The sequence below is a fragment of the Anoplopoma fimbria genome, chromosome 20 (assembly GCF_027596085.1).
Source record: "Anoplopoma fimbria isolate UVic2021 breed Golden Eagle Sablefish chromosome 20, Afim_UVic_2022, whole genome shotgun sequence".
In the NCBI taxonomy this organism is placed as follows: domain Eukaryota; kingdom Metazoa; phylum Chordata; class Actinopteri; order Perciformes; family Anoplopomatidae; genus Anoplopoma; species Anoplopoma fimbria.
In genome coordinates this window covers 17,483,061-17,507,699 of record NC_072468.1, presented here as the reverse complement: position 1 = coordinate 17,507,699, position 24,639 = coordinate 17,483,061, and the positions used below count along the sequence as shown (strand labels likewise).

The window sequence follows — 24,639 nt, the reverse complement described above, 5'->3', positions numbered from 1 at the left end:
TGATGTAATTAAAATAGTAGGCGACAAAGTGAAAAAGCTTACAGCACCTGGTATTCCCAGGCGGTCTCCCATCCAAGTACTGACCAGGCCCGACCCTGCTTAGCTTCCGAGATCAGACGAGATCGGGCGTGTTCAGGGTGGTATGGCCGTAAGCGAAAACTGAGCCTACCAAAGGGCCTTATAAAGACACTGTAGCACCGGGCTCTGCTCTTTTGTCTCTACAACTGTAGTGCAGTAAAAAGGTGAATATCACAAATGTAGTGGTTATTGGTTGTTCTGCATACATGTACACAGAGCACTTCCACTCAGCCCTTGAAGGAGCAAACCACAAGGAATACCTGTTTTCAGGTAGTTAAGTTGATTAAAGCTACTAAAACTATATCATATCCATGGCAAAATAATTGTGATTGTAGTAGAAAATGAAAAAGATACAAAAGTAATCTTTTGAGAAGTGGGGAAATGATGTAATTAAAATAGTAGGCGACAAAGTGAAAAAAGCTTACAGCACCTGGTATTCCCAGGCGGTCTCCCATCCAAGTACTGACCAGGCCCGACCCTGCTTAGCTTCCGAGATCAGACGAGATCGGGCGTGTTCAGGGTGGTATGGCCGTAAGCGAAAACTGAGCCTACCAAAGGGCCTTATAAAGACACTGTAGCACCGGGCTCTGCTCTTTTGTCTCTACAACTGTAGTGCAGTAAAAAGGTGAATATCACAAATGTAGTGGTTATTGGTTGTTCTGCATACATGTACACAGAGCACTTCCACTCAGCCCTTGAAGGAGCAAACCACAAGGAATACCTGTTTTCAGGTAGTTAAGTTGATTAAAGCTACTAAAACTATATCATATCCATGGCAAAATAATTGTGATTGTAGTAGAAAATGAAAAAGATACAAAAGTAATCTTTTGAGAAGTGGGGAAATGATGTAATTAAAATAGTAGGCGACAAAGTGAAAAAAGCTTACAGCACCTGGTATTCCCAGGCGGTCTCCCATCCAAGTACTGACCAGGCCCGACCCTGCTTAGCTTCCGAGATCAGACGAGATCGGGCGTGTTCAGGGTGGTATGGCCGTAAGCGAAAACTGAGCCTACCAAAGGGCCTTATAAAGACACTGTAGCACCGGGCTCTGCTCTTTTGTCTCTACAACTGTAGTGCAGTAAAAGGTGAATATCACAAATGTAGTGGTTATTGGTTGTTCTGCATACATGTACACAGAGCACTTCCACTCAGCCCTTGAAGGAGCAAACCACAAGGAATACCTGTTTTCAGGTAGTTAAGTTGATTAAAGCTACTAAAACTATATCATATCCATGGCAAAATAATTGTGATTGTAGTAGAAAATGAAAAAGATACAAAAGTAATCTTTTGAGAAGTGGGGAAATGATGTAATTAAAATAGTAGGCAAAGGCGACAAAGTGAAAAAAGCTTACAGCACCTGGTATTCCCAGGCGGTCTCCCATCCAAGTACTGACCAGGCCCGACCCTGCTTAGCTTCCGAGATCAGACGAGATCGGGCGTGTTCAGGGTGGTATGGCCGTAAGCGAAAACTGAGCCTACCAAAGGGCCTTATAAAGACACTGTAGCACCGGGCTCTGCTCTTTTGTCTCTACAACTGTAGTGCAGTAAAAAGGTGAATATCACAAATGTAGTGGTTATTGGTTGTTCTGCATACATGTACACAGAGCACTTCCACTCAGCCCTTGAAGGAGCAAACCACAAGGAATACCTGTTTTCAGGTAGTTAAGTTGATTAAAGCTACTAAAACTATATCATATCCATGGCAAAATAATTGTGATTGTAGTAGAAAATGAAAAAGATACAAAAGTAATCTTTTGAGAAGTGGGGAAATGATGTAATTAAAATAGTAGGCGACAAAGTGAAAAAAGCTTACAGCACCTGGTATTCAGGCGGTCTCCCATCCAAGTACTGACCAGGCCCGACCCTGCTTAGCTTCCGAGATCAGACGAGATCGGGCGTGTTCAGGGTGGTATGGCCGTAAGCGAAAACTGAGCCTACCAAAGGGCCTTATAAAGACACTGTAGCACCGGGCTCTGCTCTTTTGTCTCTACAACTGTAGTGCAGTAAAAAGGTGAATATCACAAATGTAGTGGTTATTGGTTGTTCTGCATACATGTACACAGAGCACTTCCACTCAGCCCTTGAAGGAGCAAACCACAAGGAATACCTGTTTTCAGGTAGTTAAGTTGATTAAAGCTACTAAAACTATATCATATCCATGGCAAAATAATTGTGATTGTAGTAGAAAATGAAAAAGATACAAAAGTAATCTTTTGAGAAGTGGGGAAATGATGTAATTAAAATAGTAGGCGACAAAGTGAAAAAAGCTTACAGCACCTGGTATTCCCAGGCGGTCTCCCATCCAAGTACTGACCAGGCCCGACCCTGCTTAGCTTCCGAGATCAGACGAGATCGGGCGTGTTCAGGGTGGTATGGCCGTAAGCGAAAACTGAGCCTACCAAAGGGCCTTATAAAGACACTGTAGCACCGGGCTCTGCTCTTTTGTCTCTACAACTGTAGTGCAGTAAAAAGGTGAATATCACAAATGTAGTGGTTATTGGTTGTTCTGCATACATGTACACAGAGCACTTCCACTCAGCCCTTGAAGGAGCAAACCACAAGGAATACCTGTTTTCAGGTAGTTAAGTTGATTAAAGCTACTAAAACTATATCATATCCATGGCAAAATAATTGTGATTGTAGTAGAAAATGAAAAAGATACAAAAGTAATCTTTTGAGAAGTGGGGAAATGATGTAATTAAAATAGTAGGCGACAAAGTGAAAAAGCTTACAGCACCTGGTATTCCCAGGCGGTCTCCCATCCAAGTACTGACCAGGCCCGACCCTGCTTAGCTTCCGAGATCAGACGAGATCGGGCGTGTTCAGGGTGGTATGGCCGTAAGCGAAAACTGAGCCTACCAAAGGGCCTTATAAAGACACTGTAGCACCGGGCTCTGCTCTTTTGTCTCTACAACTGTAGTGCAGTAAAAAGGTGAATATCACAAATGTAGTGGTTATTGGTTGTTCTGCATACATGTACACAGAGCACTTCCACTCAGCCCTTGAAGGAGCAAACCACAAGGAATACCTGTTTTCAGGTAGTTAAGTTGATTAAAGCTACTAAAACTATATCATATCCATGGCAAAATATTTTTGTGATTGTAGTAGAAAATGAAAAAGATACAAAAGTAATCTTTTGAGAAGTGGGGAAATGATGTAATTAAAATAGTAGGCGACAAAGTGAAAAAAGCTTACAGCACCTGGTATTCCCAGGCGGTCTCCCATCCAAGTACTGACCAGGCCCGACCCTGCTTAGCTTCCGAGATCAGACGAGATCGGGCGTGTTCAGGGTGGTATGGCCGTAAGCGAAAACTGAGCCTACCAAAGGGCCTTATAAAGACACTGTAGCACCGGGCTCTGCTCTTTTGTCTCTACAACTGTAGTGCAGTAAAAAGGTGAATATCACAAATGTAGTGGTTATTGGTTGTTCTGCATACATGTACACAGAGCACTTCCACTCAGCCCTTGAAGGAGCAAACCACAAGGAATACCTGTTTTCAGGTAGTTAAGTTGATTAAAGCTACTAAAACTATATCATATCCATGGCAAAATAATTGTGATTGTAGTAGAAAATGAAAAAGATACAAAAGTAATCTTTTGAGAAGTGGGGAAATGATGTAATTAAAATAGTAGGCGACAAAGTGAAAAAAGCTTACAGCACCTGGTATTCCCAGGCGGTCTCCCATCCAAGTACTGACCAGGCCCGACCCTGCTTAGCTTCCGAGATCAGACGAGATCGGGCGTGTTCAGGGTGGTATGGCCGTAAGCGAAAACTGAGCCTACCAAAGGGCCTTATAAAGACACTGTAGCACCGGGCTCTGCTCTTTGTCTCTACAACTGTAGTGCAGTAAAAAGGTGAATATCACAAATGTAGTGGTTATTGGTTGTTCTGCATACATGTACACAGAGCACTTCCACTCAGCCCTTGAGGGAGCAAACCACAAGGAATACCTGTTTTCAGGTAGTTAAGTTGATAAAAGCTACTAAAACTATATCATATCCATGTAAAAATATTTTTTATTGCAGTAGAAAATGTAAAAGATACAAAAGTAAACTTCTGAGAAGTGGGGAAATGATGTAATTAAAATAGTAGGCGACAAAGTGAAAAAAGCTTACAGCACCTGGTATTCCCAGGCGGTCTCCCATCCAAGTACTGACCAGGCCCGACCCTGCTTAGCTTCCGAGATCAGACGAGATCGGGCGTGTTCAGGGTGGTATGGCCGTAAGCGAAAACTGAGCCTACCAAAGGGCCTTATAAAGACACTGTAGCACCGGGCTCTGCTCTTTTGTCTCTACAACTGTAGTGCAGTAAAAAGGTGAATATCACAAATGTAGTGGTTATTGGTTGTTCTGCATACATGTACACAGAGCACTTCCACTCAGCCCTTGAAGGAGCAAACCACAAGGAATACCTGTTTTCAGGTAGTTAAGTTGATTAAAGCTACTAAAACTATATCATATCCATGGCAAAATAATTGTGATTGTAGTAGAAAATGAAAAAGATACAAAAGTAATCTTTTGAGAAGTGGGGAAATGATGTAATTAAAATAGTAGGCGACAAAGTGAAAAAAGCTTACAGCACCTGGTATTCCCAGGCGGTCTCCCATCCAAGTACTGACCAGGCCCGACCCTGCTTAGCTTCCGAGATCAGACGAGATCGGGCGTGTTCAGGGTGGTATGGCCGTAAGCGAAAACTGAGCCTACCAAAGGGCCTTATAAAGACACTGTAGCACCGGGCTCTGCTCTTTTGTCTCTACAACTGTAGTGCAGTAAAAAGGTGAATATCACAAATGTAGTGGTTATTGGTTGTTCTGCATACATGTACACAGAGCACTTCCACTCAGCCCTTGAAGGAGCAAACCACAAGGAATACCTGTTTTCAGGTAGTTAAGTTGATTAAAGCTACTAAAACTATATCATATCCATGGAAAAATAATTGTGATTGTAGTAGAAAATGAAAAAGATACAAAAGTAATCTTTTGAGAAGTGGGGAAATGATGTAATTAAAATAGTAGGCGACAAAGTGAAAAAAGCTTACAGCACCTGGTATTCCCAGGCGGTCTCCCATCCAAGTACTGACCAGGCCCGACCCTGCTTAGCTTCCGAGATCAGACGAGATCGGGCGTGTTCAGGGTGGTATGGCCGTAAGCGAAAACTGAGCCTACCAAAGGGCCTTATAAAGACACTGTAGCACCGGGCTCTGCTCTTTTGTCTCTACAACTGTAGTGCAGTAAAAAGGTGAATATCACAAATGTAGTGGTTATTGGTTGTTCTGCATACATGTACACAGAGCACTTCCACTCAGCCCTTGAAGGAGCAAACCACAAGGAATACCTGTTTTCAGGTAGTTAAGTTGATTAAAGCTACTAAAACTATATCATATCCATGGCAAAATAATTGTGATTGTAGTAGAAAATGAAAAAGATACAAAAGTAATCTTTTGAGAAGTGGGGAAATGATGTAATTAAAATAGTAGGCGACAAAGTGAAAAAAGCTTACAGCACCTGGTATTCCCAGGCGGTCTCCCATCCAAGTACTGACCAGGCCCGACCCTGCTTAGCTTCCGAGATCAGACGAGATCGGGCGTGTTCAGGGTGGTATGGCCGTAAGCGAAAACTGAGCCTACCAAAGGGCCTTATAAAGACACTGTAGCACCGGGCTCTGCTCTTTTGTCTCTACAACTGTAGTGCAGTAAAAAGGTGAATATCACAAATGTAGTGGTTATTGGTTGTTCTGCATACATGTACACAGAGCACTTCCACTCAGCCCTTGAAGGAGCAAACCACAAGGAATACCTGTTTTCAGGTAGTTAAGTTGATTAAAGCTACTAAAACTATATCATATCCATGGCAAAATAATTTGATTGTAGTAGAAAATGAAAAAGATACAAAAGTAATCTTTTGAGAAGTGGGGAAATGATGTAATTAAAATAGTAGGCGACAACGTGAAAAAAAGCTTACAGCACCTGGTATTCCCAGGCGGTCTCCCATCCAAGTACTGACCAGGCCCGACCCTGCTTAGCTTCCGAGATCAGACGAGATCGGGCGTGTTCAGGGTGGTATGGCCGTAAGCGAAAACTGAGCCTACCAAAGGGCCTTATAAAGACACTGTAGCACCGGGCTCTGCTCTTTTGTCTCTACAACTGTAGTGCAGTAAAAAGGTGAATATCACAAATGTAGTGGTTATTGGTTGTTCTGCATACATGTACACAGAGCACTTCCACTCAGCCCTTGAAGGAGCAAACCACAAGGAATACCTATTTTCAGGTAGTTAAGTTGATTAAAGCTACTAAAACTATATCATATCCATGGCAAAATAATTGTGATTGTAGTAGAAAATGAAAAAGATACAAAAGTAATCTTTTGAGAAGTGGGGAAATGATGTAATTAAAATAGTAGGCGACAAAGTGAAAAAAGCTTACAGCACCTGGTATTCCCAGGCGGTCTCCCATCCAAGTACTGACCAGGCCCGACCCTGCTTAGCTTCCGAGATCAGACGAGATCGGGCGTGTTCAGGGTGGTATGGCCGTAAGCGAAAACTGAGCCTACCAAAGGGCCTTATAAAGACACTGTAGCACCGGGCTCTGCTCTTTTGTCTCTACAACTGTAGTGCAGTAAAAAGGTGAATATCACAAATGTAGTGGTTATTGGTTGTTCTGCATACATGTACACAGAGCACTTCCACTCAGCCCTTGAAGGAGCAAACCACAAGGAATACCTGTTTTCAGGTAGTTAAGTTGATTAAAGCTACTAAAACTATATCATATCCATGGCAAAATAATTGTGATTGTAGTAGAAAATGAAAAAGATACAAAAGTAATCTTTTGAGAAGTGGGGAAATGATGTAATTAAAATAGTAGGCGACAAAGTGAAAAAGCTTACAGCACCTGGTATTCCCAGGCGGTCTCCCATCCAAGTACTGACCAGGCCCGACCCTGCTTAGCTTCCGAGATCAGACGAGATCGGGCGTGTTCAGGGTGGTATGGCCGTAAGCGAAAACTGAGCCTACCAAAGGGCCTTATAAAGACACTGTAGCACCGGGCTCTGCTCTTTTGTCTCTACAACTGTAGTGCAGTAAAAAGGTGAATATCACAAATGTAGTGGTTATTGGTTGTTCTGCATACATGTACACAGAGCACTTCCACTCAGCCCTTGAAGGAGCAAACCACAAGGAATACCTGTTTTCAGGTAGTTAAGTTGATTAAAGCTACTAAAACTATATCATATCCATGGCAAAATAATTTTGATTGTAGTAGAAAATGAAAAAGATACAAAAGTAATCTTTTGAGAAGTGGGGAAATGATGTAATTAAAATAGTAGGCGACAAAGTGAAAAAAGCTTACAGCACCTGGTATTCCCAGGCGGTCTCCCATCCAAGTACTGACCAGGCCCGACCCTGCTTAGCTTCCGAGATCAGACGAGATCGGGCGTGTTCAGGGTGGTATGGCCGTAAGCGAAAACTGAGCCTACCAAAGGGCCTTATAAAGACACTGTAGCACCGGGCTCTGCTCTTTTGTCTCTACAACTGTAGTGCAGTAAAAAGGTGAATATCACAAATGTAGTGGTTATTGGTTGTTCTGCATACATGTACACAGAGCACTTCCACTCAGCCCTTGAAGGAGCAAACCACAAGGAATACCTGTTTTCAGGTAGTTAAGTTGATTAAAGCTACTAAAACTATATCATATCCATGGAAAAATATTTTTTATTGCAGTAGAAAATGAAAAAGATACAAAAGTAAACTTTTGAGAAGTGGGAAAATGATGTAATTAAAATAGTAGGCGACAAAGTGAAAAAAGCTTACAGCACCTGGTATTCCCAGGCGGTCTCCCATCCAAGTACTGACCAGGCCCGACCCTGCTTAGCTTCCGAGATCAGACGAGATCGGGCGTGTTCAGGGTGGTATGGCCGTAAGCGAAAACTGAGCCTACCAAAGGGCCTTATAAAGACACTGTAGCACCGGGCTCTGCTCTTTTGTCTCTACAACTGTAGTGCAGTAAAAAGGTGAATATCACAAATGTAGTGGTTATTGGTTGTTCTGCATACATGTACACAGAGCACTTCCACTCAGCCCTTGAAGGAGCAAACCACAAGGAATACCTATTTTCAGGTAGTTAAGTTGATTAAAGCTACTAAAACTATATCATATCCATGGAAAAATATTTTGATTGTAGTAGAAAATGAAAAAGATACAAAAGTAAACTTTTGAGAAGTGGGAAAATGATGTAATTAAAATAGTAGGCGACAAAGTGAAAAAAGCTTACAGCACCTGGTATTCCCAGGCGGTCTCCCATCCAAGTACTGACCAGGCCCGACCCTGCTTAGCTTCCGAGATCAGACGAGATCGGGCGTGTTCAGGGTGGTATGGCCGTAAGCGAAAACTGAGCCTACCAAAGGGCCTTATAAAGACACTGTAGCACCGGGCTCTGCTCTTTTGTCTCTACAACTGTAGTGCAGTAAAAAGGTGAATATCACAAATGTAGTGGTTATTGGTTGTTCTGCATACATGTACACAGAGCACTTCCACTCAGCCCTTGAAGGAGCAAACCACAAGGAATACCTATTTTCAGGTAGTTAAGTTGATTAAAGCTACTAAAACTATATCATATCCATGGAAAAATATTTTTTATTGCAGTAGAAAATGAAAAAGATACAAAAGTAAACTTTTGAGAAGTGGGGAAATGATGTAATTAAAATAGTAGGCGACAAAGTGAAAAAAGCTTACAGCACCTGGTATTCCCAGGCGGTCTCCCATCCAAGTACTGACCAGGCCCGACCCTGCTTAGCTTCCGAGATCAGACGAGATCGGGCGTGTTCAGGGTGGTATGGCCGTAAGCGAAAACTGAGCCTACCAAAGGGCCTTATAAAGACACTGTAGCACCGGGCTCTGCTCTTTTGTCTCTACAACTGTAGTGCAGTAAAAAGGTGAATATCACAAATGTAGTGGTTATTGGTTGTTCTGCATACATGTACACAGAGCACTTCCACTCAGCCCTTGAAGGAGCAAACCACAAGGAATACCTATTTTCAGGTAGTTAAGTTGATTAAAGCTACTAAAACTATATCATATCCATGGAAAAATATTTTTTATTGCAGTAGAAAATGAAAAAGATACAAAAGTAAACTTTTGAGAAGTGGGAAATGATGTAATTAAAATAGTAGGCGACAAAGTGAAAAAAGCTTACAGCACCTGGTATTCCCAGGCGGTCTCCCATCCAAGTACTGACCAGGCCCGACCCTGCTTAGCTTCCGAGATCAGACGAGATCGGGCGTGTTCAGGGTGGTATGGCCGTAAGCGAAAACTGAGCCTACCAAAGGGCCTTATAAAGACACTGTAGCACCGGGCTCTGCTCTTTTGTCTCTACAACTGTAGTGCAGTAAAAAGGTGAATATCACAAATGTAGTGGTTATTGGTTGTTCTGCATACATGTACACAGAGCACTTCCACTCAGCCCTTGAAGGAGCAAACCACAAGGAATACCTATTTTCAGGTAGTTAAGTTGATTAAAGCTACTAAAACTATATCATATCCATGGAAAAATAATTTTTATTGCAGTAGAAAATGAAAAAGATACAAAAGTAAATCTTTTGAGAAGTGGGGAAATGATGTAATTAAAATAGTAGGCGACAAAGTGAAAAAAGCTTACAGCACCTGGTATTCCCAGGCGGTCTCCCATCCAAGTACTGACCAGGCCCGACCCTGCTTAGCTTCCGAGATCAGACGAGATCGGGCGTGTTCAGGGTGGTATGGCCGTAAGCGAAAACTGAGCCTACCAAAGGGCCTTATAAAGACACTGTAGCACCGGGCTCTGCTCTTTTGTCTCTACAACTGTAGTGCAGTAAAAAGGTGAATATCACAAATGTAGTGTGGTTATTGGTTGTTCTGCATACATGTACACAGAGCACTTCCACTCAGCCCTTGAAGGAGCAAACCACAAGGAATACCTATTTTCAGGTAGTTAAGTTGATTAAAGCTACTAAAACTATATCATATCCATGGAAAAATATTTTTTATTGCAGTAGAAAATGAAAAAGATACAAAAGTAAACTTTTGAGAAGTGGGAAAATGATGTAATTAAAATAGTAGGCGACAAAGTGAAAAAAGCTTACAGCACCTGGTATTCCCAGGCGGTCTCCCATCCAAGTACTGACCAGGCCCGACCCTGCTTAGCTTCCGAGATCAGACGAGATCGGGCGTGTTCAGGGTGGTATGGCCGTAAGCGAAAACTGAGCCTACCAAAGGGCCTTATAAAGACACTGTAGCACCGGGCTCTGCTCTTTTGTCTCTACAACTGTAGTGCAGTAAAAAGGTGAATATCACAAATGTAGTGGTTATTGGTTGTTCTGCATACATGTACACAGAGCACTTCCACTCAGCCCTTGAAGGAGCAAACCACAAGGAATACCTATTTTCAGGTAGTTAAGTTGATTAAAGCTACTAAAACTATATCATATCCATGGAAAAATATTTTTTATTGCAGTAGAAAATGAAAAAGATACAAAAGTAAACTTTTGAGAAGTGGGAAAATGATGTAATTAAAATAGTAGGCGACAAAGTGAAAAAAGCTTACAGCACCTGGTATTCCCAGGCGGTCTCCCATCCAAGTACTGACCAGGCCCGACCCTGCTTAGCTTCCGAGATCAGACGAGATCGGGCGTGTTCAGGGTGGTATGGCCGTAAGCGAAAACTGAGCCTACCAAAGGGCCTTATAAAGACACTGTAGCACCGGGCTCTGCTCTTTTGTCTCTACAACTGTAGTGCAGTAAAAAGGTGAATATCACAAATGTAGTGGTTATTGGTTGTTCTGCATACATGTACACAGAGCACTTCCACTCAGCCCTTGAAGGAGCAAAAACCACAAGGAATACCTATTTTCAGGTAGTTAAGTTGATTAAAGCTACTAAAACTATATCATATCCATGGAAAAATATTTTTTATTGCAGTAGAAAATGAAAAAGATACAAAAGTAAACTTTTCAGAAGTGGGAAAATGATGTCATTAAAATAGTAGGCGACAAAGTGAAAAAAAGCTTACAGCACCTGGTATTCCCAGGCGGTCTCCCATCCAAGTACTGACCAGGCCCGACCCTGCTTAGCTTCCGAGATCAGACGAGATCGGGCGTGTTCAGGGTGGTATGGCCGTAAGCGAAAACTGAGCCTACCAAAGGGCCTTATAAAGACACTGTAGCACCGGGCTCTGCTCTTTTGTCTCTACAACTGTAGTGCAGTAAAAAGGTGAATATCACAAATGTAGTGGTTATTGGTTGTTCTGCATACATGTACACAGAGCACTTCCACTCAGCCCTTGAAGGAGCAAACCACAAGGAATACCTATTTTCAGGTAGTTAAGTTGATTAAAGCTACTAAAACTATATCATATCCATGGAAAAATATTTTTTATTGCAGTAGAAAATGAAAAAGATACAAAAGTAAACTTTTGAGAAGTGGGAAAATGATGTCATTAAAATAGTAGGCGACAAAGTGAAAAAAGCTTACAGCACCTGGTATTCCCAGGCGGTCTCCCATCCAAGTACTGACCAGGCCCGACCCTGCTTAGCTTCCGAGATCAGACGAGATCGGGCGTGTTCAGGGTGGTATGGCCGTAAGCGAAAACTGAGCCTACCAAAGGGCCTTATAAAGACACTGTAGCACCGGGCTCTGCTCTTTTGTCTCTACAACTGTAGTGCAGTAAAAAGGTGAATATCACAAATGTAGTGGTTATTGGTTGTTCTGCATACATGTACACAGAGCACTTCCACTCAGCCCTTGAAGGAGCAAACCACAAGGAATACCTATTTTCAGGTAGTTAAGTTGATTAAAGCTACTAAAACTATATCATATCCATGGAAAAATATTTTTATTGCAGTAGAAAATGAAAAAGATACAAAAGTAAACTTTTCAGAAGTGGGAAAATGATGTAATTAAAATAGTAGGCGACAAAGTGAAAAAAGCTTACAGCACCTGGTATTCCCAGGCGGTCTCCCATCCAAGTACTGACCAGGCCCGACCCTGCTTAGCTTCCGAGATCAGACGAGATCGGGCGTGTTCAGGGTGGTATGGCCGTAAGCGAAAACTGAGCCTACCAAAGGGCCTTATAAAGACACTGTAGCACCGGGCTCTGCTCTTTTGTCTCTACAACTGTAGTGCAGTAAAAAGGTGAATATCACAAATGTAGTGGTTATTGGTTGTTCTGCATACATGTACACAGAGCACTTCCACTCAGCCCTTGAAGGAGCAAACCACAAGGAATACCTATTTTCAGGTAGTTAAGTTGATTAAAGCTACTAAAACTATATCATATCCATGGAAAAATATTTTTTATTGCAGTAGAAAATGAAAAAGATACAAAAGTAAACTTCTGAGAAGTGGTAAAAATGATGTCATTAAAATAGTAGGCGACAAAGTGAAAAAAGCTTACAGCACCTGGTATTCCCAGGCGGTCTCCCATCCAAGTACTGACCAGGCCCGACCCTGCTTAGCTTCCGAGATCAGACGAGATCGGGCGTGTTCAGGGTGGTATGGCCGTAAGCGAAAACTGAGCCTACCAAAGGGCCTTATAAAGACACTGTAGCACCGGGCTCTGCTCTTTTGTCTCTACAACTGTAGTGCAGTAAAAAGGTGAATATCACAAATGTAGTGGTTATTGGTTGTTCTGCATACATGTACACAGAGCACTTCCACTCAGCCCTTGAAGGAGCAAACCACAAGGAATACCTATTTTCAGGTAGTTAAGTTGATTAAAGCTACTAAAACTATATCATATCCATGGAAAAATATTTTTTATTGCAGTAGAAAATGAAAAAGATACAAAAGTAAACTTTTGAGAAGTGGGAAAATGATGTAATTAAAATAGTAGGCGACAAAGTGAAAAAAGCTTACAGCACCTGGTATTCCCAGGCGGTCTCCCATCCAAGTACTGACCAGGCCCGACCCTGCTTAGCTTCCGAGATCAGACGAGATCGGGCGTGTTCAGGGTGGTATGGCCGTAAGCGAAAACTGAGCCTACCAAAGGGCCTTATAAAGACACTGTAGCACCGGGCTCTGCTCTTTTGTCTCTACAACTGTAGTGCAGTAAAAAGGTGAATATCACAAATGTAGTGGTTATTGGTTGTTCTGCATACATGTACACAGAGCACTTCCACTCAGCCCTTGAAGGAGCAAACCACAAGGAATACCTATTTTCAGGTAGTTAAGTTGATTAAAGCTACTAAAACTATATCATATCCATGGAAAAATATTTTTTATTGCAGTAGAAAATGAAAAAGATACAAAAGTAAACTTTTCAGAAGTGGGAAAATGATGTAATTAAAATAGTAGGCGACAAAGTGAAAAAAGCTTACAGCACCTGGTATTCCCAGGCGGTCTCCCATCCAAGTACTGACCAGGCCCGACCCTGCTTAGCTTCCGAGATCAGACGAGATCGGGCGTGTTCAGGGTGGTATGGCCGTAAGCGAAAACTGAGCCTACCAAAGGGCCTTATAAAGACACTGTAGCACCGGGCTCTGCTCTTTTGTCTCTACAACTGTAGTGCAGTAAAAAGGTGAATATCACAAATGTAGTGGTTATTGGTTGTTCTGCATACATGTACACAGAGCACTTCCACTCAGCCCTTGAAGGAGCAAACCACAAGGAATACCTATTTTCAGGTAGTTAAGTTGATTAAAGCTACTAAAACTATATCATATCCATGGAAAAATATTTTTTATTGCAGTAGAAAATGAAAAAGATACAAAAGTAAACTTTTGAGAAGTGGGAAAATGATGTAATTAAAATAGTAGGCGACAAAGTGAAAAAAGCTTACAGCACCTGGTATTCCCAGGCGGTCTCCCATCCAAGTACTGACCAGGCCCGACCCTGCTTAGCTTCCGAGATCAGACGAGATCGGGCGTGTTCAGGGTGGTATGGCCGTAAGCGAAAACTGAGCCTACCAAAGGGCCTTATAAAGACACTGTAGCACCGGGCTCTGCTCTTTTGTCTCTACAACTGTAGTGCAGTAAAAAGGTGAATATCACAAATGTAGTGGTTATTGGTTGTTCTGCATACATGTACACAGAGCACTTCCACTCAGCCCTTGAAGGAGCAAACCACAAGGAATACCTATTTTCAGGTAGTTAAGTTGATTAAAGCTACTAAAACTATATCATATCCATGGAAAAATATTTTTTATTGCAGTAGAAAATGAAAAAGATACAAAAGTAAACTTTTGAGAAGTGGGAAAATGATGTAATTAAAATAGTAGGCGACAAAGTGAAAAAAGCTTACAGCACCTGGTATTCCCAGGCGGTCTCCCATCCAAGTACTGACCAGGCCCGACCCTGCTTAGCTTCCGAGATCAGACGAGATCGGGCGTGTTCAGGGTGGTATGGCCGGCGAAAACTGAGCCTACCAAAGGGCCTTATAAAGACACTGTAGCACCGGGCTCTGCTCTTTTGTCTCTACAACTGTAGTGCAGTAAAAAGGTGAATATCACAAATGTAGTGGTTATTGGTTGTTCTGCATACATGTACACAGAGCACTTCCACTCAGCCCTTGAAGGAGCAAACCACAAGGAATACCTATTTTCAGGTAGTTAAGTTGATTAAAGCTACTAAAACTATATCATATCCATGGAAAAATATTTTTTATTGCAGTAGAAAATGAAAAAGATACAAAAGTAAACTTTTGAGAAGTGGGAAAATGATGTAATTAAAATAGTAGGCGACAAAGTGAAAAAAGCTTACAGCACCTGGTATTCCCAGGCGGTCTCCCATCCAAGTACTGACCAGGCCCGACCCTGCTTAGCTTCCGAGATCAGACGAGATCGGGCGTGTTCAGGGTGGTATGGCCGTAAGCGAAAACTGAGCCTACCAAAGGGCCTTATAAAGACACTTAGCACCACGCTCTGCTCTTTTGTCTATCCAGGGAGCGCGTGCCGACTGCCTGGAATACTCACTGCTTCTTATTATCAAATCAGGATCTACAAAGTGGCTCTAAGGATCACAAATGTAGTGCAGTAAAAAGGCAAATATTTACAGCTGAAATGTAGTATACCTTGGCATAACATAAAAAAATTATTATGCATTTGCCACTCACAGTAACACCATGCGAGTGCATGTTTGTAAGGAAATGATCAGTGATCTTAGGAATGATGAAAGTCATCATCTAACTTGACTTGTGTCATTTCTATACCGGCAAGTCATGATCTACCTATTTCCATCCGAGCCTGCTTCTAATTGTCAAATCAGAATCTACAAAGTGGCCCTAAGAATCACAAATGTAGTGCAGTAAAAAGGCGAATATTTATTTAAGCATTTGCCACTCACAGTAACACCTTTTTTTCCCAGGTGAAACTCTGTTTGCAGAAATCTCAGTTAATGAGCTTCTGCAGTTCATCGAGGGAAAAGTAAGTTTTGGAAATGAAGGGCAGATAGAAGGTATTTATGCTATTATTGATCACTGTCTTTACTATAAGCTCAGCTCATGTGAACATCTGTGAGCAACAAATGAGTTCAAACTGTTTACACAAACTTAAATGTGAATAAAAATATGCAAGTTCAACAACAATCTTTTTCATTTTCAAGTGGCATCATGACTGTATTGAAAACATACACGTACAGAGGTCCGTTAACAGGTATTGTTTATTGGTTGTTCTGCATACATGTACACAGAGCACTTCCACTCAGCCCTTGAGGGAGCAAACCACAAGGAATACCTGTTTTCAGGTAGTTAAGTTGATAAAAGCTACTAAAACTATATCATATCCATGTAAAAATATTTTTTATTGCAGTAGAAAATGTAAAAGATACAAAAGTAAACTTCTGAGAAGTGGTAAAATGAAGTAATTAAAATACTAGGCGACAAAGCCACCGACAGACCAAGAGGCGAAATTCATTTAGGTGTCCACTGAAGAAGCAGTAGCGCCCTCTGCTGTGTGTGAACAGGAGTGAAAAAAGCTTACAGCACCTGGTATTCCCAGGCGGTCTCCCATCCAAGTACTGACCAGGCCCGACCCTGCTTAGCTTCCGAGATCAGACGAGATCGGGCGTGTTCAGGGTGGTATGGCCGTAAGCGAAAACTGAGCCTACCAAAGGGCCTTATAAAGACACTGTAGCACCGGGCTCTGCTCTTTTGTCTCTACAACTGTAGTGCAGTAAAAAGGTGAATATCACAAATGTAGTGGTTATTGGTTGTTCTGCATACATGTACACAGAGCACTTCCACTCAGCCCTTGAAGGAGCAAACCACAAGGAATACCTATTTTCAGGTAGTTAAGTTGATTAAAGCTACTAAAACTATATCATATCCATGGAAAAATATTTTTTATTGCAGTAGAAAATGAAAAAGATACAAAAGTAAACTTTTGAGAAGTGGGGAAATGATGTAATTAAAATAGTAGGCGACAAAGTGAAAAAAGCTTACAGCACCTGGTATTCCCAGGCGGTCTCCCATCCAAGTACTGACCAGGCCCGACCCTGCTTAGCTTCCGAGATCAGACGAGATCGGGCGTGTTCAGGGTGGTATGGCCGTAAGCGAAAACTGAGCCTACCAAAGGGCCTTATAAAGACACTGTAGCACCGGGCTCTGCTCTTTTGTCTCTACAACTGTAGTGCAGTAAAAAGGTGAATATCACAAATGTAGTGGTTATTGGTTGTTCTGCATACATGTACACAGAGCACTTCCACTCAGCCCTTGAAGGAGCAAACCACAAGGAATACCTATTTTCAGGTAGTTAAGTTGATTAAAGCTACTAAAACTATATCATATCCATGGAAAAATAATTGTGATTGTAGTAGAAAATGAAAAAGATACAAAAGTAAATCTTTTGAGAAGTGGGAAATGATGTAATTAAAATAGTAGGCGACAAAGTGAAAAAAGCTTACAGCACCTGGTATTCCCAGGCGGTCTCCCATCCAAGTACTGACCAGGCCCGACCCTGCTTAGCTTCCGAGATCAGACGAGATCGGGCGTGTTCAGGGTGGTATGGCCGTCAAAGCGAAAACTGAGCCTACCAAAGGGCCTTATAAAGACACTGTAGCACCGGGCTCTGCTCTTTTGTCTCTACAACTGTAGTGCAGTAAAAAGGTGAATATCACAAATGTAGTGGTTATTGGTTGTTCTGCATACATGTACACAGAGCACTTCCACTCAGCCCTTGAAGGAGCAAACCACAAGGAATACCTATTTTCAGGTAGTTAAGTTGATTAAAGCTACTAAAACTATATCATATCCATGGAAAAATATTTTTTATTGCAGTAGAAAATGAAAAAGATACAAAAGTAAACTTTTGAGAAGTGGGAAAATGATGTAATTAAAATAGTAGGCGACAAAGTGAAAAAAGCTTACAGCACCTGGTATTCCCAGGCGGTCTCCCATCCAAGTACTGACCAGGCCACCCTGCTTAGCTTCCGAGATCAGACGAGATCGGGCGTGTTCAGGGTGGTATGGCCGTAAGCGAAAACTGAGCCTACCAAAGGGCCTTATAAAGACACTGTAGCACCGGGCTCTGCTCTTTTGTCTCTACAACTGTAGTGCAGTAAAAAGGTGAATATCACAAATGTAGTGGTTATTGGTTGTTCTGCATACATGTACACAGAGCACTTCCACTCAGCCCTTGAAGGAGCAAACCACAAGGAATACCTATTTTCAGGTAGTTAAGTTGATTAAAGCTACTAAAACTATATCATATCCATGGAAAAATATTTTTTATTGCAGTAGAAAATGAAAAAGATACAAAAGTAAACTTTTGAGAAGTGGGAAAATGATGTAATTAAAATAGTAGGCGACAAAGTGAAAAAAGCTTACAGCACCTGGTATTCCCAGGCGGTCTCCCATCCAAGTACTGACCAGGCCCGACCCTGCTTAGCTTCCGAGATCAGACGAGATCGGGCGTGTTCAGGGTGGTATGGCCGTAAGCGAAAACTGAGCCTACCAAAGGGCCTTATAAAGACACTGTAGCACCGGGCTCTGCTCTTTTGTCTCTACAACTGTAGTGCAGTAAAAAGGTGAATATCACAAATGTAGTGGTTATTGGTTGTTCTGCATACATGTACACAGAGCACTTCCACTCAGCCCTTGAAGGAGCAAACCACAAGGAATACCTATTTTCAGGTAGTTAAGTTGATTAAAGCTACTAAAACTATATCATATCCATGGAAAAATATTTTTTATTGCAGTAGAAAATGAAAAAGATACAAAAGTAAACTTTTGAGAAGTGGGAAAATGATGTAATTAAAATAGTAGGCGACAAAGTGAAAAAAGCTTACAGCACCTGGTATTCCCAGGCGGTCTCCCATCCAAGTACTGACCAGGCCCGACCCTGCTTAGCTTCCGAGATCAGACGAGATCGGGCGTGTTCAGGGTGGTATGGCCGTAAGCGAAAACTGAGCCTACCAAGGGCCTTATAAAGACACTGTAGCACCACGCTCTGCTCTTTTGTCTATCCAGGGAGCGCGTGCCGACTGCCTGGAATACTCACTGCTTCTTATTATCAAATCAGGATCTACAAAGTGGCTCTAAGGATCACAAATGTAGTGCAGTAAAAAGGCAAATATTTACAGCTGAAATGTAGTATACCTTGGCATAACATAAAAAAATTATTATGCATTTGCCACTCACAGTAACACCATGCGAGTGCATGTTTGTAAGGAAATGATCAGTGATCTTAGGAATGATGAAAGTCATCATCTAACTTGACTTGTGTCATTTCTATACCGGCAAGTCATGATCTACCTATTTCCATCCGAGCCTGCTTCTAATTGTCAAATCAGAATCTACAAAGTGGCCCTAAGAATCACAAATGTAGTGCAGTAAAAAGGCGAATATTTATTTAAGCATTTGCCACTCACAGTAACACCTTTTTTTCCCAGGTGAAACTCTGTTTGCAGAAATCTAGTTAATGAGCTTCTGCAGTTTCATCGAGGGAAAAGTAAGTTTTGGAAATGAAGGGCAGATAGAAGGTATTTATGCTATTATTGATCACTGTCTTTACTATAAGCTCAGCTCATGTGAACATCTGTGAGCAACAAATGAGTTCAAACTGTTTACACAAACTTAAATGTGAATAAAAATATGCAAGTTCAACAACAATCTTTTTCATTTTCAAGTGGCATCATGACTGTATTGAAAACATACACGTACAGAGGTCCGTTAACAGGTATTGTTTATTGGTTGTTCTGCATACATGTACACAGAGCACTTCCACTCAGCCCTTGAGGGAGCAAACCACAAGGAATACCTGTTTTCAGGTAGTTAAGTTGATAAAAGCTACTAAAACTATATCATATCCATGTAAAAATATTTTTTATTGCAGTAGAAAATGTAAAAGATACAAAAGTAAACTTCTGAGAAGTGGTAAAATGAAGTAATTAAAATACTAGGCGACAAAGCCACCGACAGACCAAGAGGCGAAATTGCATTTAGGTGTCCACTGAAGAAGCAGTAGCGCCCTCTGCTGTGTGTGAACAGGAGTGGAAAAAAAGCTTACAGCACCTGGTATTCCCAGGCGGTCTCCCATCCAAGTACTGACCAGGCCCGACCCTGCTTAGCTTCCGAGATCAGACGAGATCGGGCGTGTTCAGGGTGGTATGGCCGTAAGCGAAAACTGAGCCTACCAAAGGGCCTTATAAAGACACTGTAGCACCGGGCTCTGCTCTTTTGTCTCTACAACTGTAGTGCAGTAAAAAGGTGAATATCACAAATGTAGTGGTTATTGGTTGTTCTGCATACATGTACACAGAGCACTTCCACTCAGCCCTTGAAGGAGCAAACCACAAGGAATACCTATTTTCAGGTAGTTAAGTTGATTAAAGCTACTAAAACTATATCATATCCATGGAAAAATATTTTTTATTGCAGTAGAAAATGAAAAAGATACAAAAGTAAACTTTTTGAAGTGGGAAAATGATGTAATTAAAATAGTAGGCGACAAAGTGAAAAAAGCTTACAGCACCTGGTATTCCCAGGCGGTCTCCCATCCAAGTACTGACCAGGCCCGACCCTGCTTAGCTTCCGAGATCAGACGAGATCGGGCGTGTTCAGGGTGGTATGGCCGTAAGCGAAAACTGAGCCTACCAAAGGGCCTTATAAAGACACTGTAGCACCGGGCTCTGCTCTTTTGTCTCTACAACTGTAGTGCAGTAAAAAGGTGAATATCACAAATGTAGTGGTTATTGGTTGTTCTGCATACATGTACACAGAGCACTTCCACTCAGCCCTTGAAGGAGCAAACCACAAGGAATACCTATTTTCAGGTAGTTAAGTTGATTAAAGCTACTAAAACTATATCATATCCATGGCAAAATAATTTTGATTGTAGTAGAAAATGAAAAAGATACAAAAGTAAACTTTTGAGAAGTGGGAAAATGATGTAATTAAAATAGTAGGCGACAAAGTGAAAAAAGCTTACAGCACCTGGTATTCCCAGGCGGTCTCCCATCCAAGTACTGACCAGGCCCGACCCTGCTTAGCTTCCGAGATCAGACGAGATCGGGCGTGTTCAGGGTGGTATGGCCGTAAGCGAAAACTGAGCCTACCAAAGGGCCTTATAAAGACACTGTAGCACCGGGCTCTGCTCTTTTGTCTCTACAACTGTAGTGCAGTAAAAAGGTGAATATCACAAATGTAGTGGTTATTGGTTGTTCTGCATACATGTACACAGAGCACTTCCACTCAGCCCTTGAAGGAGCAAACCACAAGGAATACCTGTTTTCAGGTAGTTAAGTTGATTAAAGCTACTAAAACTATATCATATCCATGGCAAAATAATTGTGATTGTAGTAGAAAATGAAAAAGATACAAAAGTAATCTTTTGAGAAGTGGGGAAATGATGTAATTAAAATAGTAGGCGACAAAGTGAAAAAAGCTTACAGCACCTGGTATTCCCAGGCGGTCTCTCCATCCAAGTACTGACCAGGCCCGACCCTGCTTAGCTTCCGAGATCAGACGAGATCGGGCGTGTTCAGGGTGGTATGGCCGTAAGCGAAAACTGAGCCTACCAAAGGGCCTTATAAAGACACTGTAGCACCACGCTCTGCTCTTTTGTCTATCCAGGGAGCGCGTGCCGACTGCCTGGAATACTCACTGCTTCTTATTATCAAATCAGGATCTACAAAGTGGCTCTAAGGATCACAAATGTAGTGCAGTAAAAAGGCAAATATTTACAGCTGAAATGTAGTATACCTTGGCATAACATAAAAAAAAATATTATGCATTTGCCACTCACAGTAACACCATGCGAGTGCATGTTTGTAAGGAAATGATCAGTGATCTTAGGAATGATGAAAGTCATCATCTAACTTGACTTGTGTCATTTCTATACCGGCAAGTCATGATCTACCTATTTCCATCCGAGCCTGCTTCTAATTGTCAAATCAGAATCTACAAAGTGGCCCTAAGAATCACAAATGTAGTGCAGTAAAAAGGCGAATATTTATTTAAGCATTTGCCACTCACAGTAACACCTTTTTTTCCCAGGTGAAACTCTGTTTGCAGAAATCTCAGTTAATGAGCTTCTGCAGTTTCATCGAGGGAAAAGTAAGTTTTGGAAATGAAGGGCAGATAGAAGGTATTTATGCTATTATTGATCACTGTCTTTACTATAAGCTCAGCTCATGTGAACATCTGTGAGCAACAAATGAGTTCAAACTGTTTACACAAACTTAAATGTGAATAAAAATATGCAAGTTCAACAACAATCTTTTTCATTTTCAAGTGGCATCATGACTGTATTGAAAACATACACGTACAGAGGTCCGTTAACAGGTATTGTTTATTGGTTGTTCTGCATACATGTACACAGAGCACTTCCACTCAGCCCTTGAGGGAGCAAACCACAAGGAATACCTGTTTTCAGGTAGTTAAGTTGATAAAAGCTACTAAAACTATATCATATCCATGTAAAAATATTTTTTATTGCAGTAGAAAATGTAAAAGATACAAAAGTAAACTTCTGAGAAGTGGTAAAATGAAGTAATTAAAATACTAGGCGACAAAGCCACCGACAGACCAAGAGGCGAAATTGCATTTAGGTGTCCACTGAAGAAGCAGTAGCGCCCTCTGCTGTGTGTGAACAGGAGTGGAAAAAAAGCTTACAGCACCTGGTATTCCCAGGCGGTCTCCCATCCAAGTACTGACCAGGCCCGACCCTGCTTAGCTTCCGAGATCAGACGAGATCGGGCGTGTTCAGGGTGGTATGGCCGTAAGCGAAAACTGAGCCTACCAAAGGGCCTTATAAAGACACTGTAGCACCGGGCTCTGCTCTTTTGTCTCTACAACTGTAGTGCAGTAAAAAGGTGAATATCACAAATGTAGTGGTTATTGGTTGTTCTGCATACATGTACACAGAGCACTTCCACTCAGCCCTTGAAGGAGCAAACCACAAGGAATACCTATTTTCAGGTAGTTAAGTTGATTAAAGCTACTAAAACTATATCATATCCATGGAAAAATATTTTTTATTGCAGTAGAAAATGAAAAAGATACAAAAGTAAACTTTTGAGAAGTGGGAAAAATGATGTAATTAAAATAGTAGGCGACAAAGTGAAAAAAGCTTACAGCACCTGGTATTCCCAGGCGGTCTCCCATCCAAGTACTGACCAGGCCCGACCCTGCTTAGCTTCCGAGATCAGACGAGATCGGGCGTGTTCAGGGTGGTATGGCCGTAAGCGAAAACTGAGCCTACCAAAGGGCCTTATAAAGACACTGTAGCACCGGGCTCTGCTCTTTTGTCTCTACAACTGTAGTGCAGTAAAAAGGTGAATATCACAAATGTAGTGGTTATTGGTTGTTCTGCATACATGTACACAGAGCACTTCCACTCAGCCCTTGAAGGAGCAAACCACAAGGAATACCTATTTTCAGGTAGTTAAGTTGATTAAAGCTACTAAAACTATATCATATCATGGAAAAATATTTTTATTGCAGTAGAAAATGAAAAAGATACAAAAGTAAACTTTTGAGAAGTGGGAAAATGATGTAATTAAAATAGTAGGCGACAAAGTGAAAAAAGCTTACAGCACCTGGTATTCCCAGGCGGTCTCCCATCCAAGTACTGACCAGGCCCGACCCTGCTTAGCTTCCGAGATCAGACGAGATCGGGCGTGTTCAGGGTGGTATGGCCGTAAGCGAAAACTGAGCCTACCAAAGGGCCTTATAAAGACACTGTAGCACCGGGCTCTGCTCTTTTGTCTCTACAACTGTAGTGCAGTAAAAAGGTGAATATCACAAATGTAGTGGTTATTGGTTGTTCTGCATACATGTACACAGAGCACTTCCACTCAGCCCTTGAAGGAGCAAACCACAAGGAATACCTATTTTCAGGTAGTTAAGTTGATTAAAGCTACTAAAACTATATCATATCCATGGAAAAATATTTTTTATTGCAGTAGAAAATGAAAAAGATACAAAAGTAAACTTTTGAGAAGTGGGGAAATGATGTAATTAAAATAGTAGGCGACAAAGTGAAAAAAGCTTACAGCACCTGGTATTCCCAGGCGGTCTCCCATCCAAGTACTGACCAGGCCCGACCCTGCTTAGCTTCCGAGATCCGAGATCAGACGAGATCGGGCGTGTTCAGGGTGGTATGGCCGTAAGCGAAAACTGAGCCTACCAAAGGGCCTTATAAAGACACTGTAGCACCACGCTCTGCTCTTTTGTCTATCCAGGGAGCGCGTGCCGACTGCCTGGAATACTCACTGCTTCTTATTATCAAATCAGGATCTACAAAGTGGCTCTAAGGATCACAAATGTAGTGCAGTAAAAAGGCAAATATTTACAGCTGAAATGTAGTATACCTTGGCATAACATAAAAAAAATGATTATGCATTTGCCACTCACAGTAACACCATGCGAGTGCATGTTTGTAAGGAAATGATCAGTGATCTTAGGAATGATGAAAGTCATCATCTAACTTGACTTGTGTCATTTCTATACCGGCAAGTCATGATCTACCTATTTCCATCCGAGCCTGCTTCTAATTGTCAAATCAGAATCTACAAAGTGGCCCTAAGAATCACAAATGTAGTGCAGTAAAAAGGCGAATATTTATTTAAGCATTTGCCACTCACAGTAACACCTTTTTTCCCAGGTGAAACTCTGTTTGCAGAAATCTCAGTTAATGAGCTTCTGCAGTTTCATCGAGGGAAAAGTAAGTTTTGGAAATGAAGGGCAGATAGAAGGTATTTATGCTATTATTGATCACTGTCTTTACTATAAGCTCAGCTCATGTGAACATCTGTGAGCAACAAATGAGTTCAAACTGTTTACACAAACTTAAATGTGAATAAAAATATGCAAGTTCAACAACAATCTTTTTCATTTTCAAGTGGCATCATGACTGTATTGAAAACATACACGTACAGAGGTCCGTTAACAGGTATTGTTTATTGGTTGTTCTGCATACATGCACACAGCACTTCCACTCAGCCCTTGAGGGAGCAAACCACAAGGAATACCTGTTTTCAGGTAGTTAAGTTGATAAAAGCTACTAAAACTATATCATATCCATGTAAAAATATTTTTTATTGCAGTAGAAAATGTAAAAGATACAAAAGTAAACTTCTGAGAAGTGGTAAAATGAAGTAATTAA

At 41.6% G+C, this 24,639-nt stretch overlaps 46 non-coding genes and 1 pseudogene across 46 annotated transcripts; all 47 read right to left on the bottom strand.

The window, feature by feature from the left end:
- Positions 1 to 35: 35 nt before the first annotated feature.
- LOC129110306 (5S ribosomal RNA) lies at positions 36 to 154 on the bottom strand. Its single transcript, XR_008532176.1, has one exon. It is a non-coding gene; the product is annotated as a 5S ribosomal RNA (ribosomal RNA).
- Positions 155 to 496: 342 nt separating this feature from the next.
- Positions 497 to 615, bottom strand: LOC129110304 (5S ribosomal RNA). Its single transcript, XR_008532175.1, has one exon. It is a non-coding gene; the product is annotated as a 5S ribosomal RNA (ribosomal RNA).
- A 342-nt stretch (positions 616 to 957) lies between these two features.
- Positions 958 to 1,076, bottom strand: LOC129110302 (5S ribosomal RNA). Its single transcript, XR_008532173.1, has one exon. It is a non-coding gene; the product is annotated as a 5S ribosomal RNA (ribosomal RNA).
- Positions 1,077 to 1,423: 347 nt separating this feature from the next.
- Positions 1,424 to 1,542, bottom strand: LOC129110301 (5S ribosomal RNA). The gene has a single exon (XR_008532172.1). It is a non-coding gene; the product is annotated as a 5S ribosomal RNA (ribosomal RNA).
- A 342-nt stretch (positions 1,543 to 1,884) lies between these two features.
- Positions 1,885 to 2,001, bottom strand: LOC129110344 (5S ribosomal RNA). The gene has a single exon (XR_008532209.1). It is a non-coding gene; the product is annotated as a 5S ribosomal RNA (ribosomal RNA).
- Positions 2,002 to 2,343: 342 nt separating this feature from the next.
- Positions 2,344 to 2,462, bottom strand: LOC129110300 (5S ribosomal RNA). The gene has a single exon (XR_008532171.1). It is a non-coding gene; the product is annotated as a 5S ribosomal RNA (ribosomal RNA).
- A 341-nt stretch (positions 2,463 to 2,803) lies between these two features.
- On the bottom strand, positions 2,804 to 2,922 carry LOC129110299 (5S ribosomal RNA). The gene has a single exon (XR_008532170.1). It is a non-coding gene; the product is annotated as a 5S ribosomal RNA (ribosomal RNA).
- A 344-nt stretch (positions 2,923 to 3,266) lies between these two features.
- On the bottom strand, positions 3,267 to 3,385 carry LOC129110298 (5S ribosomal RNA). The gene has a single exon (XR_008532169.1). It is a non-coding gene; the product is annotated as a 5S ribosomal RNA (ribosomal RNA).
- Positions 3,386 to 3,727: 342 nt separating this feature from the next.
- LOC129110406 (5S ribosomal RNA) lies at positions 3,728 to 3,846 on the bottom strand. Its single transcript, XR_008532265.1, has one exon. It is a non-coding gene; the product is annotated as a 5S ribosomal RNA (ribosomal RNA).
- A 341-nt stretch (positions 3,847 to 4,187) lies between these two features.
- Positions 4,188 to 4,306, bottom strand: LOC129110404 (5S ribosomal RNA). The gene has a single exon (XR_008532264.1). It is a non-coding gene; the product is annotated as a 5S ribosomal RNA (ribosomal RNA).
- Positions 4,307 to 4,648: 342 nt separating this feature from the next.
- Positions 4,649 to 4,767, bottom strand: LOC129110403 (5S ribosomal RNA). Its single transcript, XR_008532263.1, has one exon. It is a non-coding gene; the product is annotated as a 5S ribosomal RNA (ribosomal RNA).
- A 342-nt stretch (positions 4,768 to 5,109) lies between these two features.
- On the bottom strand, positions 5,110 to 5,228 carry LOC129110402 (5S ribosomal RNA). The gene has a single exon (XR_008532262.1). It is a non-coding gene; the product is annotated as a 5S ribosomal RNA (ribosomal RNA).
- A 342-nt stretch (positions 5,229 to 5,570) lies between these two features.
- LOC129110401 (5S ribosomal RNA) lies at positions 5,571 to 5,689 on the bottom strand. The gene has a single exon (XR_008532261.1). It is a non-coding gene; the product is annotated as a 5S ribosomal RNA (ribosomal RNA).
- Positions 5,690 to 6,031: 342 nt separating this feature from the next.
- On the bottom strand, positions 6,032 to 6,150 carry LOC129110399 (5S ribosomal RNA). The gene has a single exon (XR_008532259.1). It is a non-coding gene; the product is annotated as a 5S ribosomal RNA (ribosomal RNA).
- Positions 6,151 to 6,492: 342 nt separating this feature from the next.
- Positions 6,493 to 6,611, bottom strand: LOC129110398 (5S ribosomal RNA). Its single transcript, XR_008532258.1, has one exon. It is a non-coding gene; the product is annotated as a 5S ribosomal RNA (ribosomal RNA).
- Positions 6,612 to 6,952: 341 nt separating this feature from the next.
- Positions 6,953 to 7,071, bottom strand: LOC129110397 (5S ribosomal RNA). Its single transcript, XR_008532257.1, has one exon. It is a non-coding gene; the product is annotated as a 5S ribosomal RNA (ribosomal RNA).
- A 342-nt stretch (positions 7,072 to 7,413) lies between these two features.
- On the bottom strand, positions 7,414 to 7,532 carry LOC129110396 (5S ribosomal RNA). The gene has a single exon (XR_008532256.1). It is a non-coding gene; the product is annotated as a 5S ribosomal RNA (ribosomal RNA).
- Positions 7,533 to 7,874: 342 nt separating this feature from the next.
- Positions 7,875 to 7,993, bottom strand: LOC129110395 (5S ribosomal RNA). The gene has a single exon (XR_008532255.1). It is a non-coding gene; the product is annotated as a 5S ribosomal RNA (ribosomal RNA).
- A 341-nt stretch (positions 7,994 to 8,334) lies between these two features.
- LOC129110393 (5S ribosomal RNA) lies at positions 8,335 to 8,453 on the bottom strand. Its single transcript, XR_008532254.1, has one exon. It is a non-coding gene; the product is annotated as a 5S ribosomal RNA (ribosomal RNA).
- Positions 8,454 to 8,795: 342 nt separating this feature from the next.
- LOC129110392 (5S ribosomal RNA) lies at positions 8,796 to 8,914 on the bottom strand. Its single transcript, XR_008532253.1, has one exon. It is a non-coding gene; the product is annotated as a 5S ribosomal RNA (ribosomal RNA).
- A 341-nt stretch (positions 8,915 to 9,255) lies between these two features.
- Positions 9,256 to 9,374, bottom strand: LOC129110391 (5S ribosomal RNA). Its single transcript, XR_008532252.1, has one exon. It is a non-coding gene; the product is annotated as a 5S ribosomal RNA (ribosomal RNA).
- Positions 9,375 to 9,717: 343 nt separating this feature from the next.
- LOC129110390 (5S ribosomal RNA) lies at positions 9,718 to 9,836 on the bottom strand. The gene has a single exon (XR_008532251.1). It is a non-coding gene; the product is annotated as a 5S ribosomal RNA (ribosomal RNA).
- A 344-nt stretch (positions 9,837 to 10,180) lies between these two features.
- On the bottom strand, positions 10,181 to 10,299 carry LOC129110389 (5S ribosomal RNA). Its single transcript, XR_008532250.1, has one exon. It is a non-coding gene; the product is annotated as a 5S ribosomal RNA (ribosomal RNA).
- A 342-nt stretch (positions 10,300 to 10,641) lies between these two features.
- On the bottom strand, positions 10,642 to 10,760 carry LOC129110387 (5S ribosomal RNA). The gene has a single exon (XR_008532248.1). It is a non-coding gene; the product is annotated as a 5S ribosomal RNA (ribosomal RNA).
- Positions 10,761 to 11,105: 345 nt separating this feature from the next.
- LOC129110386 (5S ribosomal RNA) lies at positions 11,106 to 11,224 on the bottom strand. Its single transcript, XR_008532247.1, has one exon. It is a non-coding gene; the product is annotated as a 5S ribosomal RNA (ribosomal RNA).
- Positions 11,225 to 11,566: 342 nt separating this feature from the next.
- LOC129110385 (5S ribosomal RNA) lies at positions 11,567 to 11,685 on the bottom strand. Its single transcript, XR_008532246.1, has one exon. It is a non-coding gene; the product is annotated as a 5S ribosomal RNA (ribosomal RNA).
- Positions 11,686 to 12,026: 341 nt separating this feature from the next.
- LOC129110384 (5S ribosomal RNA) lies at positions 12,027 to 12,145 on the bottom strand. Its single transcript, XR_008532245.1, has one exon. It is a non-coding gene; the product is annotated as a 5S ribosomal RNA (ribosomal RNA).
- A 343-nt stretch (positions 12,146 to 12,488) lies between these two features.
- LOC129110382 (5S ribosomal RNA) lies at positions 12,489 to 12,607 on the bottom strand. Its single transcript, XR_008532244.1, has one exon. It is a non-coding gene; the product is annotated as a 5S ribosomal RNA (ribosomal RNA).
- A 342-nt stretch (positions 12,608 to 12,949) lies between these two features.
- On the bottom strand, positions 12,950 to 13,068 carry LOC129110381 (5S ribosomal RNA). Its single transcript, XR_008532243.1, has one exon. It is a non-coding gene; the product is annotated as a 5S ribosomal RNA (ribosomal RNA).
- Positions 13,069 to 13,410: 342 nt separating this feature from the next.
- LOC129110380 (5S ribosomal RNA) lies at positions 13,411 to 13,529 on the bottom strand. Its single transcript, XR_008532242.1, has one exon. It is a non-coding gene; the product is annotated as a 5S ribosomal RNA (ribosomal RNA).
- Positions 13,530 to 13,871: 342 nt separating this feature from the next.
- LOC129110379 (5S ribosomal RNA) lies at positions 13,872 to 13,990 on the bottom strand. Its single transcript, XR_008532241.1, has one exon. It is a non-coding gene; the product is annotated as a 5S ribosomal RNA (ribosomal RNA).
- A 342-nt stretch (positions 13,991 to 14,332) lies between these two features.
- LOC129110347 (5S ribosomal RNA) lies at positions 14,333 to 14,448 on the bottom strand. The gene has a single exon (XR_008532212.1). It is a non-coding gene; the product is annotated as a 5S ribosomal RNA (ribosomal RNA).
- A 342-nt stretch (positions 14,449 to 14,790) lies between these two features.
- LOC129110378 (5S ribosomal RNA) lies at positions 14,791 to 14,909 on the bottom strand. Its single transcript, XR_008532240.1, has one exon. It is a non-coding gene; the product is annotated as a 5S ribosomal RNA (ribosomal RNA).
- Positions 14,910 to 16,007: 1,098 nt separating this feature from the next.
- On the bottom strand, positions 16,008 to 16,126 carry LOC129110377 (5S ribosomal RNA). The gene has a single exon (XR_008532239.1). It is a non-coding gene; the product is annotated as a 5S ribosomal RNA (ribosomal RNA).
- A 342-nt stretch (positions 16,127 to 16,468) lies between these two features.
- LOC129110375 (5S ribosomal RNA) lies at positions 16,469 to 16,587 on the bottom strand. Its single transcript, XR_008532237.1, has one exon. It is a non-coding gene; the product is annotated as a 5S ribosomal RNA (ribosomal RNA).
- Positions 16,588 to 16,929: 342 nt separating this feature from the next.
- On the bottom strand, positions 16,930 to 17,048 carry LOC129110338 (5S ribosomal RNA). Its single transcript, XR_008532205.1, has one exon. It is a non-coding gene; the product is annotated as a 5S ribosomal RNA (ribosomal RNA).
- A 344-nt stretch (positions 17,049 to 17,392) lies between these two features.
- LOC129110345 (5S ribosomal RNA) lies at positions 17,393 to 17,509 on the bottom strand. The gene has a single exon (XR_008532210.1). It is a non-coding gene; the product is annotated as a 5S ribosomal RNA (ribosomal RNA).
- Positions 17,510 to 17,851: 342 nt separating this feature from the next.
- Positions 17,852 to 17,970, bottom strand: LOC129110374 (5S ribosomal RNA). Its single transcript, XR_008532236.1, has one exon. It is a non-coding gene; the product is annotated as a 5S ribosomal RNA (ribosomal RNA).
- Positions 17,971 to 18,312: 342 nt separating this feature from the next.
- LOC129110373 (5S ribosomal RNA) lies at positions 18,313 to 18,431 on the bottom strand. Its single transcript, XR_008532235.1, has one exon. It is a non-coding gene; the product is annotated as a 5S ribosomal RNA (ribosomal RNA).
- A 1,101-nt stretch (positions 18,432 to 19,532) lies between these two features.
- Positions 19,533 to 19,651, bottom strand: LOC129110371 (5S ribosomal RNA). The gene has a single exon (XR_008532234.1). It is a non-coding gene; the product is annotated as a 5S ribosomal RNA (ribosomal RNA).
- A 341-nt stretch (positions 19,652 to 19,992) lies between these two features.
- Positions 19,993 to 20,111, bottom strand: LOC129110370 (5S ribosomal RNA). The gene has a single exon (XR_008532233.1). It is a non-coding gene; the product is annotated as a 5S ribosomal RNA (ribosomal RNA).
- A 342-nt stretch (positions 20,112 to 20,453) lies between these two features.
- On the bottom strand, positions 20,454 to 20,572 carry LOC129110369 (5S ribosomal RNA). Its single transcript, XR_008532232.1, has one exon. It is a non-coding gene; the product is annotated as a 5S ribosomal RNA (ribosomal RNA).
- Positions 20,573 to 20,914: 342 nt separating this feature from the next.
- On the bottom strand, positions 20,915 to 21,034 carry LOC129110340 (5S ribosomal RNA). The gene has a single exon (XR_008532206.1). It is a non-coding gene; the product is annotated as a 5S ribosomal RNA (ribosomal RNA).
- A 1,104-nt stretch (positions 21,035 to 22,138) lies between these two features.
- On the bottom strand, positions 22,139 to 22,257 carry LOC129110368 (5S ribosomal RNA). Its single transcript, XR_008532231.1, has one exon. It is a non-coding gene; the product is annotated as a 5S ribosomal RNA (ribosomal RNA).
- Positions 22,258 to 22,600: 343 nt separating this feature from the next.
- On the bottom strand, positions 22,601 to 22,719 carry LOC129110367 (5S ribosomal RNA). Its single transcript, XR_008532230.1, has one exon. It is a non-coding gene; the product is annotated as a 5S ribosomal RNA (ribosomal RNA).
- A 340-nt stretch (positions 22,720 to 23,059) lies between these two features.
- On the bottom strand, positions 23,060 to 23,178 carry LOC129110366 (5S ribosomal RNA). The gene has a single exon (XR_008532229.1). It is a non-coding gene; the product is annotated as a 5S ribosomal RNA (ribosomal RNA).
- Positions 23,179 to 23,520: 342 nt separating this feature from the next.
- LOC129110342 (5S ribosomal RNA) lies at positions 23,521 to 23,646 on the bottom strand (annotated as a pseudogene).
- Positions 23,647 to 24,639: the final 993 nt, after the last annotated feature.